The sequence below is a fragment of the Vanellus vanellus genome (genome assembly GCF_965231255.1).
Source record: "Vanellus vanellus genome assembly, chromosome: 1".
Taxonomy (NCBI): domain Eukaryota; kingdom Metazoa; phylum Chordata; class Aves; order Charadriiformes; family Charadriidae; genus Vanellus; species Vanellus vanellus.
The window spans coordinates 174,376,733-174,392,949 of record NC_138905.1 but is presented as its reverse complement, the minus strand read 5'-3'; positions in this window follow the sequence as shown (position 1 = coordinate 174,392,949).

Here is a 16,217-nt window from a genome sequence, read left to right as displayed (position 1 = left end):
TGCAGATCTTGTGTTTTGGAATTATTTTTTTAGTGGCTTCGGTTGTGAATAAGGTAATAAGCAGATGTTTTATGCTACTTTTGTAAGGAATGCATCTGTTAGAGGGTAGCACAGAAGTGTATCGCTGTTTAATGCAGTTTAACTAATTTCTTCCTAACCTTCACAGATTATCATCTTCCTTTCTCTGTTGTCGAGTGTTAATTGTGTCACTTTTGCTATTTTCATTATTCTTTCTTCCTTGGGTATGTATGCAAGAAAATACTCGGCTGCAGAACGTGTATGGACACATTTATCCTAGCAGTGAGCAGCCAGAGTGGTAAGCAATATTTTAGATACATTAACTCTGGTAGCAATGCAATCACCTGGAAAGTTTCTACAACTTTCAGGGTACCTGCCATGGCTCCTACTGCAGCTGCAGCCAAGGACAGGTGTAGTCCTGTCCCTGCGAGCTGGGGGGACACTTCAGTGTCATGTGAAAACAAGGGGAGGTAGTGAGAAAGCAGTGGGGAACATCAGCACTCCTCTGTTTTGGTGTCTTCTCTTCGAGGAACTTCAACCTGAAATGAGCCAGTTAGCACAGGTTTGAGTGTAGTATTACTTTGGAGTGAGAGGATTTTGGATATTACTGGGAGCTGGGCTAAAAAGGAGCCAAGAGTTAACTGCAGAACTGATGGTAAAGAAGAATTTCGATTTTGGAAGAAATGAGGAAAGGAAGGAAGGAAGGAAGGAAGGGAGGGAGGGAGGAAGGAAGGAAGGAGGGAGGGAAGGGAGGAAGGAAGGAAGTTTCCACTCTTCTCCAAATCAATTCCGAGATCATGGATGTTGTGTTTCCAGTGGAATGATATAGTTAATCAAAAGATTTGAAATCATGCCATTAAAACATTTTAACCTCATTGAAGTGGAAGGTTTTAGCAATTTTAAAGGCATTTTCCTTTTCAAAACGTAAGGGAAATCAGCATGATTCTATGTAAAAATTCCATTCCGACAAAAATGCTTTTTAAAATAACTCTTCAGTGGGGTTTCTCGGTCTGCAGTGAAAACAAACTTCTAATAGTCGTCTCGTCTGGTCTGCTAGTAAAACATCTGCTTCACACAAGATGCTATGCAAAATAAATTAGGGTTGTCTTGGAGTCTGTTTCTAGGATCACTGTTTACCTGATGGATTTGGATAATAAAAGCTCTTAAAGCTACGTGTTTAGCTTCCTAAATTAGCGAAGATGCATGAATACTGTTAAGCAAATCAACCTCAGTGGACCACTTTCAATTGTTCGGGTTCGTTGATAAGAAGAAGCTGAGGATCGTTAGTTTAATGAATCACTTCTGCGGACTTCAAGAGGCAGCAAGAAAAGAGGGGAGGAAGAATGGCATGGGAAGCTTGGAGCCAAACAGTCCCTCAGCGTGAAAGGCAAGGGAAAACAATCCTCCCAAACTGATGAGAATATGTTTAATAGATGAACCTTACAGGAACAGGCTATTCAGTCGCCTACAAAAAAGACAAACAAGGTAATGACAGGCAGATTACGTGGTGTTGGTGTGGGGCTTAAGGAAATAAGGCTGGAGGAAACGGAAGACGAATTTGTGTGGAAGGGATGTGCAAATTTATGAAGATCTGGCTTTGTCATGTTGATGATGCAAAGAGAGGACATTTTAGTAGCATAAAAAGATTCCTCAAAGAGAATCAAAGTGATTTAAATAACCATTGGTCCACTGATTTCCTATTTATATTCAAAAGGAAGAATCTAACCTAACTTTATTTCAAAACAGAACGTTTCAGGCTTCTTAAATACCTGTAACTTATAAAGCATTCATGTCCTCTTCTTTTGCAAAGTGCAAAACAAGGTGCGTTCCACCAGAATTAGTAACATCCCTATGACTGGACATCTACCTTACAAACAGCTGCATATTAAGAACGGTACTTTAGCAAAACTTGCTGTCGTGACAGACTGAAGGGTACCTTTTATAACAAGCTATGGAACAGCTTTTACGGACAGCCTTTCACTTGTTGGAAAAAGTCAGGCCAGACTTTAAATCTAGCTCATGTTGTAGACCAAAAACATTAAGAATTTGGCTCTGACTCCTAAGGAAGCCCAACTTGATAATCTTGGCTAAGCTTTGCTCTGGATTTTTACTCATTGCCTAAGCAGAATTCAGGGCATGAAAATCAGAATCCAACTAAAATCAAAATAAAAGTTTATAGTCGTCCTTCTAAATCAAAATTTCAACCACAACACAAGACTATCTAAGAAATCTAAATCAATGGTCATGTCAGCAGTTACTTTTTTTAATTTATACTTCTAACAACCATATAACATATAGTGGTCAATTAAACATTATGTTTATGAGCATGTGCATGTTGATATAATAACTGAATTTCTGAAATCAAGTCGTGATTGTTTTCTTGTTCCCTCACCATCTAACTAACCAGTGTATCTCCATCCCACTGTTAAAGTATTTCAGTTTAAGGGGTTAATTTTTATCAGACAGGCCAGTTCTATTGGAATTTGATTCCACTTTCAGCAGTCACCAGCTTCTGGAAAGCGAGTGCTTGGCAGTATGCGTTAATTTAAATCACTGGTCATAAACAATGGTGGAATTTTAGATATATCAGACCCCCGTTTGATACACAGTGTGCTTTTTGAAATACTGGAAAATACAGGTCAACAACCACTGGGACAAGCTTCATTTCAGTGAAAGATTCTCTTTGCTATCTCATCTTCCTGCATAAACTAATGTTGAAATTCTAGAAGATATAATATCTTTAGGAAAACATGAAGTTTAATTCCTGCGTTACATGACACAATGCAGAACATAAGCAGATCCAATTAAAATGCTGTTTGTTATTTAAAGGTCTTTAACTTAAAATGTAATGGAGGTTGTTTCTTTTTTTTTTCCAAGCACATTTTCATCCCATGAAAAAAAATTATGGAACAGATTGTCATAACTTGCGTTATTTACGTAGTCTTTCATAGGATTTTGCATACATAATAGTTCATAATCAAGAGGTATAGTAAAATTTGAGCAGAATTCTGAGGATGAGAATAAGGAACCATAGTGAGATAGGTGGCAGTGACAAGGAGCAGAGCAGCAGACAAATGAGGAGATTTTAGTTGTGTTCATCTGCTTCTATTCCTGACCTGACAATGAAAATGAAGATAGTTTCTTTAAGTCTGTCTTCTGAGGGGTGAGGGTGTACCAGGAGATGTAGAAGGTTAACGTGTAGTCAGGAGATAAACTGAAGTGGTTAGAGTAGGTAAAAGGAGGAAAGATCATTGGGGAGAGGTTATTATTTCTGTTCCATGACTGTGGCCCCTGATCAGCAGCTTTCACCCTCCCAGCTGTCTATAAGAAAGAGATTGGATTAGATTGGGTTTTCCTGTAGTCACCTTCTTTCCTCTGAGACCAAGATGGAGTGTTGCCTCTGTGAGAGATTAGATGAGACAGAAAGGATGTTTTCCCTTCCCAGTCAAATGTTCATTTTGCAGGGACGGAGTTTAAATTAATGTTCTGCCAGTTTAGAAGTCACTAATAGTGACTGTCAAATGCATAGAGTTTCATCGTCCAACAAACTGGAGCTGGGAATGGATTAAAGGAAAGAACTTTTAGGGTGCCGGAAGGCAGCAGCTGTGAATCCTAATTACTGACCACTAAGCTTTCCTACCAGTACCTTGACCACACTGGCAGTCTATGATGACAGAAATCTGTCGCAGAACATCACCAGCTCATCATGGGGGAAAGGATGACCAGGGATCAGGAACAGCATAGGACCAAGCTGGAGGGAGGATGTAGTAGAGCAGCAAGGGTAAACAATTACAGAAAGAGTGGTGATAAATTTTATCTGATATGCTGCCGAGTATTTCAAAGTGAGTTAATAAAGTTGCAGGTTACTTAAATGATGATTTGTGCATATTGTCTTTCCTCCTACACGGCTTTGCTTCTCACAGCTCATCCACAGAGAGGTAGTGTGCAGGACACTTGAGAGCAATGAAGAAACATCATGTGTTATTCTGTTGCTTTCTGAATGAAACGCTTAACTACCGGTCTAGAGCTTGGAGGACTGATAGTGACTTAAATTGGTTAATGAGAGAAAGATCTTGGCCCCTACTTTGCACGATCATATTTTATAATCAAGGCTCCCAAAATGAGACCAAAAGTGACTCAAGTTGTGCATATCCATTATCTAAAAAAATGGCGCTACATTGCTAAAACATAACTTGTGACAAATTTTTATTGGATTAAGGACACTGGTTTTGAGTGGATATACAAAGCCAGCTCTCAAATTTGCAACTACACTGCTGGGGTTTTTTCCTGGAAAAAAAAAGGCCAATAAATTGCCTTCATTTTTAATGTATGTCTTTCTCTACAATTTTTCTTTCTTTTCCCTTTTTCTCCATCATTTTCTGGAGCATCTCTAGCTGATGAGGAACGGGCAGCCTTTCATTTTCAGTGTGAACTTTGCAGTGGCAGGCTGTGTTTGTGTGACCAAAAGGCTAACTTGCCATTAGCTGGATGACGTGGTGAAACACCTTCTGGTTACTCGGAGCTGAAGTCATTGCAGAGTACAGCAATGCTTCCACATTAAACTGTGCTTAAAGTAGCCACTACGCCAGTGGTCTGTGGTCTTTTAGTAAGTTATCTAGTCAACACTTAAGAGTGTGGTTTTCGTGTAAACCCAACATATTTCGAGAATTTTGCTGTGTGTCTTATGATCTATTTTTCTAAATCGTAGAATTTCGGATGTGGTCAAAGGGCGTTGCTGCCTCTTAAAAGACCCTCCAGCTTTGAATTTTAGCCTTTGCTTACCAGAGTCCATACTTAAACTCAAAAACTACCAGCAAGCCCTCCCCGCCCCTTTTTCCCCTTGGCAAAATAGCTCTATTTGTGAGAGATCCTCCACTCTCTTTTTTTTTTTTTTCTTTCTGTTCTGTTTTTATGGGTTGTTTTGTATTGTTTTGTTTTGTTTTTTACTTTGTGGTGATTTTAAGACCTCAGATCTAAGTCAGAGTTCATAACATGTTAACCAAAATTGTAGTACACTTGTTTACTGCATCTGTGGTGGTATATAGTGTTTGCAGTTTATGTTCACCTACTTAACCTACGCTAATTCTTTTTGTTTCTGAGTGTTTAGGAAAGCCTAGCCCTAACCCTAATCAGGAAGCTGTAATTCCTAGAGTTTAGGAAGGGATGTCAGTACACTTTAAATTTTGGTTTTGATGTCTATCTACAGTTATACTTGGTTCAAATTGGTCCACATTTAGCAGTAAAGCTAGATTTGAACTAGCCACATTAAAAACAAAACAAGCCTTTGAAAAAACACTTGATGGACTTCTGTTCCATATTGGTGTTGTGAATTATAATTGCAGATTTCTAAATAAGGCAACTGGATGGCTAGATGTATATTTTGGATGCAGTTATTTGTTTTAAAAGGTGAAAAATATGTGTTTTGTAGAAGATAATTATGCAGTAATTCTTCAATCAGAATTTTTTTTGCATCTGAATTTATGAGTATTGCAAATGAATGAGAAATATGACAAGGTTGGAGAAAGATTTTCACATGGAGATAAAACAATATCTCCTGGACAGACATGAGAAAAATAATCAAACAATTCTCATGAAGTACTTAAACTCCTCATCAACATTACTCAGGATTTTATCAGTCTGCAGAAGTCAGATCTATGAATGGAGCCAACTGACATACAAAATTCTAGTTGCTGGTACATGTGTATTTAAAGACAGTGAATGAATTAAGATGATAAGTAATGTTTGTGTCCTAGCAGCATTTCCTACTAGCTATTTTACAATCATTTGACAAGATAAGAACAGGGATAAAATATGTCATCCAAAGAAAAAGCCATTCTTTATCACTGAAAAAAACACACAATATCCTAGTAGAGAAATTATATTTTGCTTTGTAAGCTTATTTTGTGGGGGTTTTGGCCTTCTATAATTTTTATTTTCATGTTTTTGCAGGGCTTTTTTTTTTTTTTTTGTCTGAAATCATAAAGTCATGTAGCTAACTATGATCAGGCTTTTATAGTAGATATACCTTCAATGAAACAAGTGTTGTGCTGCTTTAGCTTGGTTTGAAAGGCTCATCTGAGGAAATAGCAGATGATAAGAGATACACAGCTGGCTATGGGAATCTAACGTTCTTTTATCAGTGTATATAGTCAGGGCTGAAAGCCAAACAGAAGCAATTTGTGGGAAAGGCCAATAACCTGGACTGTCACATCTGAGAGCTGGAGGTAAAGTTATAAAAAATAGCCTTTTGAAATAATGGTTTTCACTAAATTGTTAATCTTTCTTAGGTTTTGAGAAAGATACTATGGTTTTATAGGAAACACATCAGAAAGGGCTACTTAGTGAATCTGAAGCAAAACATCTTTCCGTAGTCATGTTCAGTTTTTGGATAGCACTTTGCAGATATAAGTAATTATCGCACTCTACTCAGCACTTGTGAGACCACATCTGTAGTACTACATCCGGTTTGGTGCCCTGCGGTGCAGGAAAGACATTACTAAGCTGAGGTGAGTTCTGTGGAGGGCCACCAGATTTTGGAGGCTGGAGGACTTGCCTTGTGGAAAGAGACTGAGGGATCAGGACTTGTTCAGCGCGGAGAAGAGACGGCTGGAGGGGACCTAATGGCAATGCTGGTACCCATGGAGAAGTCAGCAGGTGATGGAGCCAGGGCCTTCACATGGGGCATGGTGGGAGGATGAGAGCAGCACAGATGACCTGAAACATGTGAGGTACGGGCTGGACGTTATGAGAAAATTTTTCCCCATGAGGACAGTCAAGCAGTGGAGCAGGCTGCCCAGGGAGGCTGGGCTGTCTCTTTTCCTGGAGGTTTTCAAGACCTGTCTGGAAACAGCCCTGAGCAATCTGGGCTGACTTCAGAGCTGCCTTTGCTTTGAGCAAGAAGTTGGAATGAGATCCCTTCCAACCTCAATTCTCCTGTGAATCTGTGATGGTTCTATTTTCACCACTGCAGAAAAAGCGAGAAGGTATTTTTGTTGCATTTCAAAATTCCAAATCAGTACATTTTTATTAAAATAAACAAACAAACAAGTCTTGATCATGTGCAAATGTATTCAATTGAAAGTGGCAGTATTTTATTCAATGGCTACATGAAATGATTCCTATTTTTTCTGTTTCTTATAACTTTAAAAATCATCTTCGTGGGAAAAGAAGTATGAAACATGAGAAGTTCTTCATTGATTTTATGAAGCCCAGCTGCTAACTATACTCTTTCATTTTAATCCTTCTTTCTAGAACTCTACACTTTAAAATATCTTTAATTGTTGAATATCATTATGTGACACAACAAGCCATAGAGAATACTGGAAATATGTATAAAAAGTAAATATAGCTGTACCAATATATATCAGTAGGACATCTCAACCAGATCTGTTCTGTGAAGCATTAATATTATACACGTTCCTTGTATTTGGTGATGTGACTTGTTATTAATTTGTAAAGGTAAGTTTTTTCATATCCTAAGTAGTAGTGTAACTATGTTTTGATAAGAAAAATATAAGACCTCTTTGATGCCCCAAAAATAAACATTTTCTTTAGATTAACTTTTTCAGAGATAAGATTTATTAGATTTATTTTCTTGGAGTTCACTTGTTTGTATTATTTCTTAAAAATAAAATTACTACAGTGGACTTACAAAATACAAACAGCAATACAAAATAAAGCAGTCCTTTAAACTTGTACCTCAGTGATTCAAGTATTTGAGGCTTTGGATAAGGCAGGCATTTTTTTGTTTGTTTGTTCTCAGGTTGGCCATACCCTGAAAACCTTTGGAAACCATTCTCTTGGCATGGTCATTTTTCAGTTGGACCTGGGAATGATTCATCCTATAAATGTTACTCCTGCACTATTAAAATGTATTAATTTATAATGAAAAACATGTGAAATCAATTGAAGTCTGGATTTTAGGTGCAATTATTGCTTCTTTTTAATTCATAACTCATGGCGAAATGTGCCTTAATGCTTAATATATCAAATCCACTAACAATTATGTCATAATATCATTATAATAATGATAATATCATGAGTGATTGTAACAGATGTGAATGATAACACCATTTCCACAGCTTGTAAATCAAATTTATCTAGGTAATTATGGATCGGGGAAGTTGTGAGTCACATAGTCATAGAAATTTGTTGATGCCTGGAACTTGTGAAGAAAGATCACTAAGTCCATCTTGTAATTCATATCTCAAGATTTTATGCTATTTAAAAAAGTGGTATCTGTTCAGCACCTGGCTCCAGGCAACCTCCATATGAGACACTGGTTTCCCTCTCCTCTCCCACCCCCCACCTCCAGATTGGAAACCTTCGCTGTTCTCCTGCACAGAGAATAGGTTTTGTGAAATAGAAATATGTTCTCTTCTGAGATTAAGACCAAGTTCCTCAGTTCCTCTGCTCAGTCTGCCTCTATCTTTCTTTGTTGGTCTGAGCTGATTTTCACAGGTATTTGGATTTGTAATTCACCTTGTCCTTTACTCACAAGTGAGCCAAAACAGAAATGGAGCTTGGTGTCCATGTACCTGTTTAGCTCCAAATATTCTAAAAGAAACCATTACTGTTTTTTCTTATTCTTCTCCTGTGGCCTTCTGATTTGTCAAGCATTGGAATAGGCTACCCAGGGAAGTGGCTGAGTCATCATCCCTGGAGGTATTTAAAAGACAAGTAGATGTGGTGCTGAGGGACATGGTTTAGTGGTGGACTTGGTAGTGTTAGGTTAATGGTTGGACTCTATGATCTTAGGGGTCTTTTCCTACCAAAATGATTCTATGATTCTATGATTGCTTCTTGATCACCTTCATGCATCAGAACAGGTTAGGGCCTGACCTGATAGAAAGCATCTCTGTGGAAATGGACCTGGGAGTCCTGGTGGCAAACAGGATGACCATGAGCCAGCAATGTGCCCTGGTGGCCAAGAAAGCCAATGGCATCCTGGGTCAGCAGGTCAAGGGAGGTCATCCTTCCCGTCTGCTCTGCCCTGGTGAGGCCAAGTCTGGAGTACTGTGTCCAGTTCTGGGTTCCCTGGTTCAAGAAGGACAGGGAACTGCTGGAGAGAATACAGCAAAGGGCTACGAAGATGATTAGGGGATTGGAGCATCTTTCTTAACAGGAAAGGCCGAGGGACTTAGGTCTTTTTTGTCTGGAGAAGACTGATGGGGGATCTTATCAATGTTTATAAATACTTAGAGGGAGGGTACCAGGTGGATGGGAACAGTCTTTTTTCAGTGGTGCCCAGTGACAGGACAAAAGGTACCAGGCACAAACTTGAACATAGGAAATTCCGTCGAAACGTGAGGAGGAACTTCTTTATTTTGAAGGTGGCAGAGCACTGGAACAGGCTGCCCAGAGAGGTGGTAGAGTCTCCAACTCTCGAGACATTCAACGCCCTCCTGGACACCATCCTGTGCAACCTGCTGTAGGTGACCCTGCTCTGGTGGGGGGGATGGACTAGATGATCTCCAGAGGTCCCTTCCAACCCTGACCATTCTGTGATTGACTCTGCTCACTTTCTTATTTTCTCTTCAGAGAGTTTTTGCCTACCTAAGGCTAATTCTATATCAGATTTCTAATACAACATCCTGCTGAGTGAATGAATGAGCATAGTCATATCAGAGCCCACTGTTCCTTTATTCTAAGCACTGAGGATGAGCAGACCTAGACAATTTTCAAGCTGTGCAGAACCATGAATTCAGAGGAGGTGACAACTATGGTAGAGCATTTCTAAGGAACATATAAGTTGGAAGTATTATTTGTGCGTGGATACTCAATGCATTTTGGTGAAGGAACTGGGGAAACGTAATATGTGGAATGTCGTGCCCTGACTACTAAAAGTAATTCTAGTGGGCTAATTAGAAAATAATTGTATTCTAGAAGCTTGACTAATTTGAAGGTTTGTTGATTGCTATAATAGAAATGGGAAATTAGAAATAAATTGCCTTTGACAGAGTGGAAGGTGTTTCATTCATGAGACAATAATTTTTTATAAAGAATGTTCTCTAAACTGGGGGAAGGAGATGTTCTAACGGGATCTTTGGGATGCTGGGGTGTTCTGAAGCTAATTACTTTGATAATATGTTGGCAAAGGCACTACATACATAACGCAAACATAAAAGGCCCCAGTATTTAAGCAGCGTGAAAAAGTATCCTAAATACATTGTGGAACTTATGACCATGTCATATTTAAAAGAATATGCAAGTTAAACAGCTTAGGTTATAACAAGACAAGTTTGAAGAATGCTTTTGAGACAATTCTCAAAGACAAGACACTAATCAACAAGTTACCCTAACCTTTCAGGCCAAGATGTGTTAAGTAGAACAAGGATAACAAATTGTTGATAAGGTTTTGTTTTGTAAGAATGCGCCTTCAAGTCTAGCAATAAAGCAGAGCAACTTTTCGCTTCTGATTTTTGCCTGAAAAAAAACTTTGACTTCCTGGAATATTTTTAGCATGACCGATCACAAGCAACTTTAGGAAAAGTAGCAAATTCTAATTAGAATTGATCTAATCTGACAACTGCACAATGGCTAAGTTGGACAGGAGAACAGAGGTTTTGCACAGTTTACTGACCAAAATTAATTGGGCGGCCCACAGCAAGACTTCTCTTTCTCTTCATAGTACTTATTTCAACACATTTTGACTTTCTTTTCTAGCAGAGCTTGCCTAGGTTTTGGTTGTTAAATGGGAGAATTATTGCTGTGACGTGACATGTCCTTGCAATATTTAGGTGTATGCTGTCTCACTCACCAAGTGAAGCAGCAAATTTGGAGCTACAATTCTGTTTAGGTGCTCTTTGGTCTCCGGTTTAACAAAATATAATCTATTTTGATGGTTGCTGGAATATCACAAGAAGATAAACGTGTAGTGAGATTTACACTGTTGCATGAGACTATTAAAGCATTAACAATCCTCATCACGTTTGAATTTATCAATAAAATTGGCTCTAGAGAATTGTTCTTTCTTGGCCATCTCAACTGAAGGTACTCTGGCTACACCTTCTGGCAGTCAAATTGTTGCAGCTGTCTCTAAGTGACTGCTTAATTTTGTTAATTGTTCCTCTGGGACTCAAACAACGGTCCTGATTTCATTTACTCTAACAGTTCCTGTTTGTGCCACCATGGATTAGAAGGGGAGAGTGAGAAATAGAACTTCTTGCATTTTCTTTTTTATTTTTCTCTTTTGCTTGCTGTGTGAGGTTGCAAGTTGCAAAGGGAACACTCTTTACCAAAGCATTTATCAGGGCATTTAGAAGCCTTATACTCACATTAGAAGAGTGAGATTGCAGTATTAGGGTGTTGGGGGGGAAAATGAGTGTCTGCCCTAACACTGGTTCAAGGAAGTTTTTCCTGGTTTGAGTTATATGTTATATGTATTATATGTATATATATATATATAAAGTTATATGCTAAGTTTGAGCTGGTCTTTGAAGCCTTACAAAGAGAAAAATAAATCCTCAAGCTTTTTCTTGTGCCACGCAAAGTCAGTTCAGCTGCCCTCTGGATGGTTTCCATGGTCTGTGGCCGAGGGAAGATTAGTCTAAGATGTAGACCTCTAACACTTACAGCTTGGTTTGCTTGCCAAGAAGCAGTCATCAAGTGCCATCTGAACCCTCCTAAGGTGCTAGGGATATCACCACAGGGCTGGCAGATGAAATGTGAAGCTTATGGGAACACATGCTTTTCTGTAGGGGCAGCTCAGGGCCATGTGGGACCTCAGATGGGTCAGGATGACTATGCGTGGGAATCAATCCTATACTCAACCTGGTAATAGCATCTCCATGTTTAAAAATAATATGTGCAGGAATACTATGTTAATAGGAAACTTGTGCATGCAGCCTTCACCTTTAATATAGTAATCATGCAGCCTTAATACAGTATTTGCAAAGCAGCATAGACAAAGCTAAATGTGTAAAATATGTATGTACATATTGTTCTGTATCCTTAGCAAATCTTTTTTCAAAGCTTAAAGGATGTATCACATTTCAGAATTTGGTTTAATCTTGCATTTCCTCACAAAGTAAAAAACTTTATTTTAATATATATGAATTTACTTGCTTTACATATTTTTTATATTTTCTTCATCATCCTGCTTTATTTATCACATTGAGTTAAACTTAAGAAGCTACTGCAATCACTATCAACTTCTTAGTAAGAATGGCCACAGCATAATTTTATCTACTTTCCGGTTAATCAGTTTTTCTTTAAAAATAAAGCTGTTTTCATTTTTATACATAGCTGCACTGAAAGAACCCACAAGAGATATTTTATCTTTGTATCTTTTCTTAGATTAAGTTCAGCTACAGGTGCCTGTATCTATCATCTAATTACTGAGTGGCCCAAACCAGAAACTTATTTTTGTTTGTTTTGTGTGGTAATAGCGTACATTCCCTGTACCATACATTGTTGGGAATTCCTGAGAAGCCTGTAAAGAATAAGCACAGAGATTGTGTTGTTAATTTAAAATTAATCAGTACTGGGTCCTCTTTTTTATCAGCCTTCCTGTAATGCTGAGAATTGCATCTTTCTGAGGAAGTGACAGAGATGCCTTTTTATTAAAGGGGTTTTGGTTTGTTTGTTTGTTTTTTTTCCTTAGAACAGATGTATTCACATTTTTTCATAGCTATGATACCAAAATGCCTATATTTGAAATCCATATAATTATGTATCTGAGAAGTAGCTGAGTAGAACTGTGCATCTTATCCCATGCTGCTGTCGTGCCAAATAACCTTAGAAAAACTTCAGCTCAGCAGTAACCGCCTGTTATCAGCTTTCTGTATAGGAGGATGCTTAAGGAAAATGAAGCAAATGTTAAAATTAACACATATACAAGAAATGTATTCAATATCTTGGGTACTTCCAGTATCATGATTCAACTGTTAATTATTTGGAGGCGGTTTATCTTTCATTTTGCGTCTCTACACAGAGATTGCTTCCCTAGGAACTGCATCTACTCGAATTGTGAAATCTTCCAGATATTGCTGTTTCTTTCAATATTTTGAAATATTTCAAATACAAAACCGTGATTGTCTCCTGGCGTCTGTCTTTATCTTCTTTACAACTGAAGGGTCTTAAAAAGTGTGGGGGGGGAAGATAATTTTTAATGAGTGCTTACTAATTTATTATTCTATGCTCATTTTTCTATGGCAGCCATAATCAGCCGCCTGCGTCACAGTGAGGCTGATGTAATCTCAGCTATCTTGTTATTGCCCTCAAAATCTTTTGAGATTAACACATATTGAAACTGGCTGTCTCTTGCCTCCTTCACTTTGAACATGAGCACCTTCTTCTCTGGCCCTAGCATGGTTTATGCCCATTATAGTATGTGTATGGAACAGACAGTAGTGAATGAAACCAGCCAGTGTCTGATTTAAAATAGGAAAATAGGAGCTGGTTCGTCATGTTGTCTTCTTCAAAATCTTTTCCTGAGGGTGCTGTAGATGCTAAAAGTTTGGAAGGGTTGTAAAAGTGATTGCCTGAATGGCTAAAAGAAAAATACACCAAGAACAACACCTCTAGCTTAAAAATCGTGAGTCAGAAATTGCTGGTCACTGTAAAAGTATCCGGGCGGAAACTTAACCTTGGCCACTGCCAGTTGAGATCGACTTTCAGTCTAAGCCATTACAGACCATAGTCTTCCTAAAACTGTCCTCTGGATGAGTGCTATTGTAGAAATGTGGGTGCTACTGCAACCAACAGATGTATTTTCAAAGTATATAACCTGTTCACTCGGGTATCCATGCTCTGAAGGGAATTCTTGGCTGGCAGAAATATCTGGGGTACCCAACAGTATTTCATGCAGCTCTGCCAAAGAGATTAGCCCCTTGCTCAAATTTTCTTACAGGCAAGCCAAGATCCTGACTGGATATATAGACCCCCATTGACTGTGCAGGGAGCATCTAACTCCTTTCTCTGACTAATCCTCCGCAGTCCTGGACCCTTATACTGGATGAAGTTTAAATTGGAGAAGACTGAACGAACTTTCTCGACCATACCCTTAGCACCAAGCAGTACGCGCGTTCTTCAGAGAGCAGCACGTTGCTCCTCAGAGCAGATCCTTGACACAGAGAAATGACAATCCTCATTTTGCCAGTCCAGGACTTGAGAGAGGACATCGGGGCAGCATGCCCAGGCTCCTACACGAAGCCTGCATCAGAGCCAGGATACTTAGTACTGAAGTTACCATAATTTATGAGTTATATGAATTGTGATGGCATTCTTGAGAGTTAATACAAATGTAAAACCTGGGAGTTAGGTCCAAGTTTGAGCTGATAAGAGCACGAAGCACCCTGGCCCACGTGCTATGTATTTTGGGAAGACTCTTCCCGTAACTGCTTGAGTGATTATTCTGAACAATGCTGTACAATCCATTACTATCCTTATCTCTGCTACCACTTATCCTAAACCTGAGTCATCTATTGTATCTCAAGTGGATTTTACAAAGTGTTCCATATTTTATATCCTATGTGATGATATTGGCCTGTTTTCTATAATCTTTTGTTGGAGTTTCCTGGCCTGTGAACGACAGTCAAAACCTTCTCAGGCTGGCAAATCAAATATAAATTGGCATGATATAAGAAAAAAACAATTTTACTTCGCTGGGTTTCTTAATCAGAAATGGGGAAAAATGTCACCAAAATGGTTTAATTTTTCCTCGTTTTTGAGTGGTTCTATTTTAATATAATTTAAAAAATAAGAATGTTCCCAATACCGCTGTAAACCTGATCCACACATTTTAATGTGATCAGATCATTTGTCTACTGATTTTTCTGAACCAAGTACATTCTCCCTGTGTTTTCTGATTACAGAAAAACACTGTAAACACTATGTGTAAACACTTAAAATATTTAGAAAAAATCTTAGGTAGTTTTTTTAAAAAACACATTGTTTTTCTTACTGGAATTATTGTATTTTTTATTGTTGGTAGAAGATATAATTTTCTTCCTTGAAACAACATCACGTGAATCTTATAAACAATCCACTTTTCAAGTGTCTTGACACACAAGCTCAGGTAGTAGCTTAATTTAGGATGTAACTGAGTTGTGCATAATTTTGACTTCTATTGAAAGTTTTCTTGCCATAATCCTTTCCCTTGAAATAGTTTGGTTTTCCTGCAGTCTGGGTAGCTGTGATGTTAAAGATCTGACATCTGCTTCTCTGCTTTCTATTTAGGCTTTTTTTTTTTTTTTTAATGCAGCTTTTCATGACAAAAATGCTAAAGTAATTCATTGGAGATCTGCAGGTGATGTTAAACTTGCCACACTATAAATACGAACGCCACAGGGTGTAGATGTAAACTAATTGTCTAGGTTTACACTGTAGTTGGAGGAGATCTAATCCATAAAATTAAAGAGATTAGAGAGTGATTCATCTGACTATGTTGCTCTTGTTCCTTGATTTCTGCATGACAGGAACATGCCCTGTTGGCAAGTCAACATGGTGCAACACGGTAACAAGTGGGGGGTTACTGTAACCGTATTTCTTCATTATCACTAAAGCAGTGAATTAAAACTACGCTTATTATCAATGCAGTGTTTTCACAGCAAAAATGGCTGTATACACAACTTCCCATATATGGCTGATCTACTGGATTTCTAAAGGAAATGACTGACAATGAAAATACTCTCTGTCTTTAATATGCCTTTAGAGGAAATAGGGTGGGAGATTTAGAGTACATCAAAGACTAGAACTTTAGCTTACTTGAATCCTGGAAATTCTAACTATAACAATATTTCTAAAGGGTAAGCATAGTCTCTACACTTCCCCTGAAGTGCACTGAAATCCATCTCCAATTGCAAAAGCTGTCATAAAGAGCCTGCAAATAAGAAATGTGTGATGACTGATATTTATCTCAATGTTAAATTCAGGAATGAGGATTCCAATTGCTGTAGATGTGGGAGATGAAAAGACAGAATAGGCCTGGCTGAATTTTCAAACAACCTGGATGTTTCATGTTCAGTTGTTTCTTTTGTTATGGTTGCTGTTTGTTAATTGACTGTTTCCTCCACCAGCTGTTTTGATCTCAGATTTAGAAATCCAGCCTCATTGTTCAGCTCCTTCTCTACACACCAGTAAGCAAGCAGTTGCCTTTTAGAAAGGGAAGAAATGTATCCAGGTGGAGGAGAAATATAATAACTAATGATGTTACTTTAAGTCCCAATGCCCAAGAAACATAAAAATCATTTCTCACA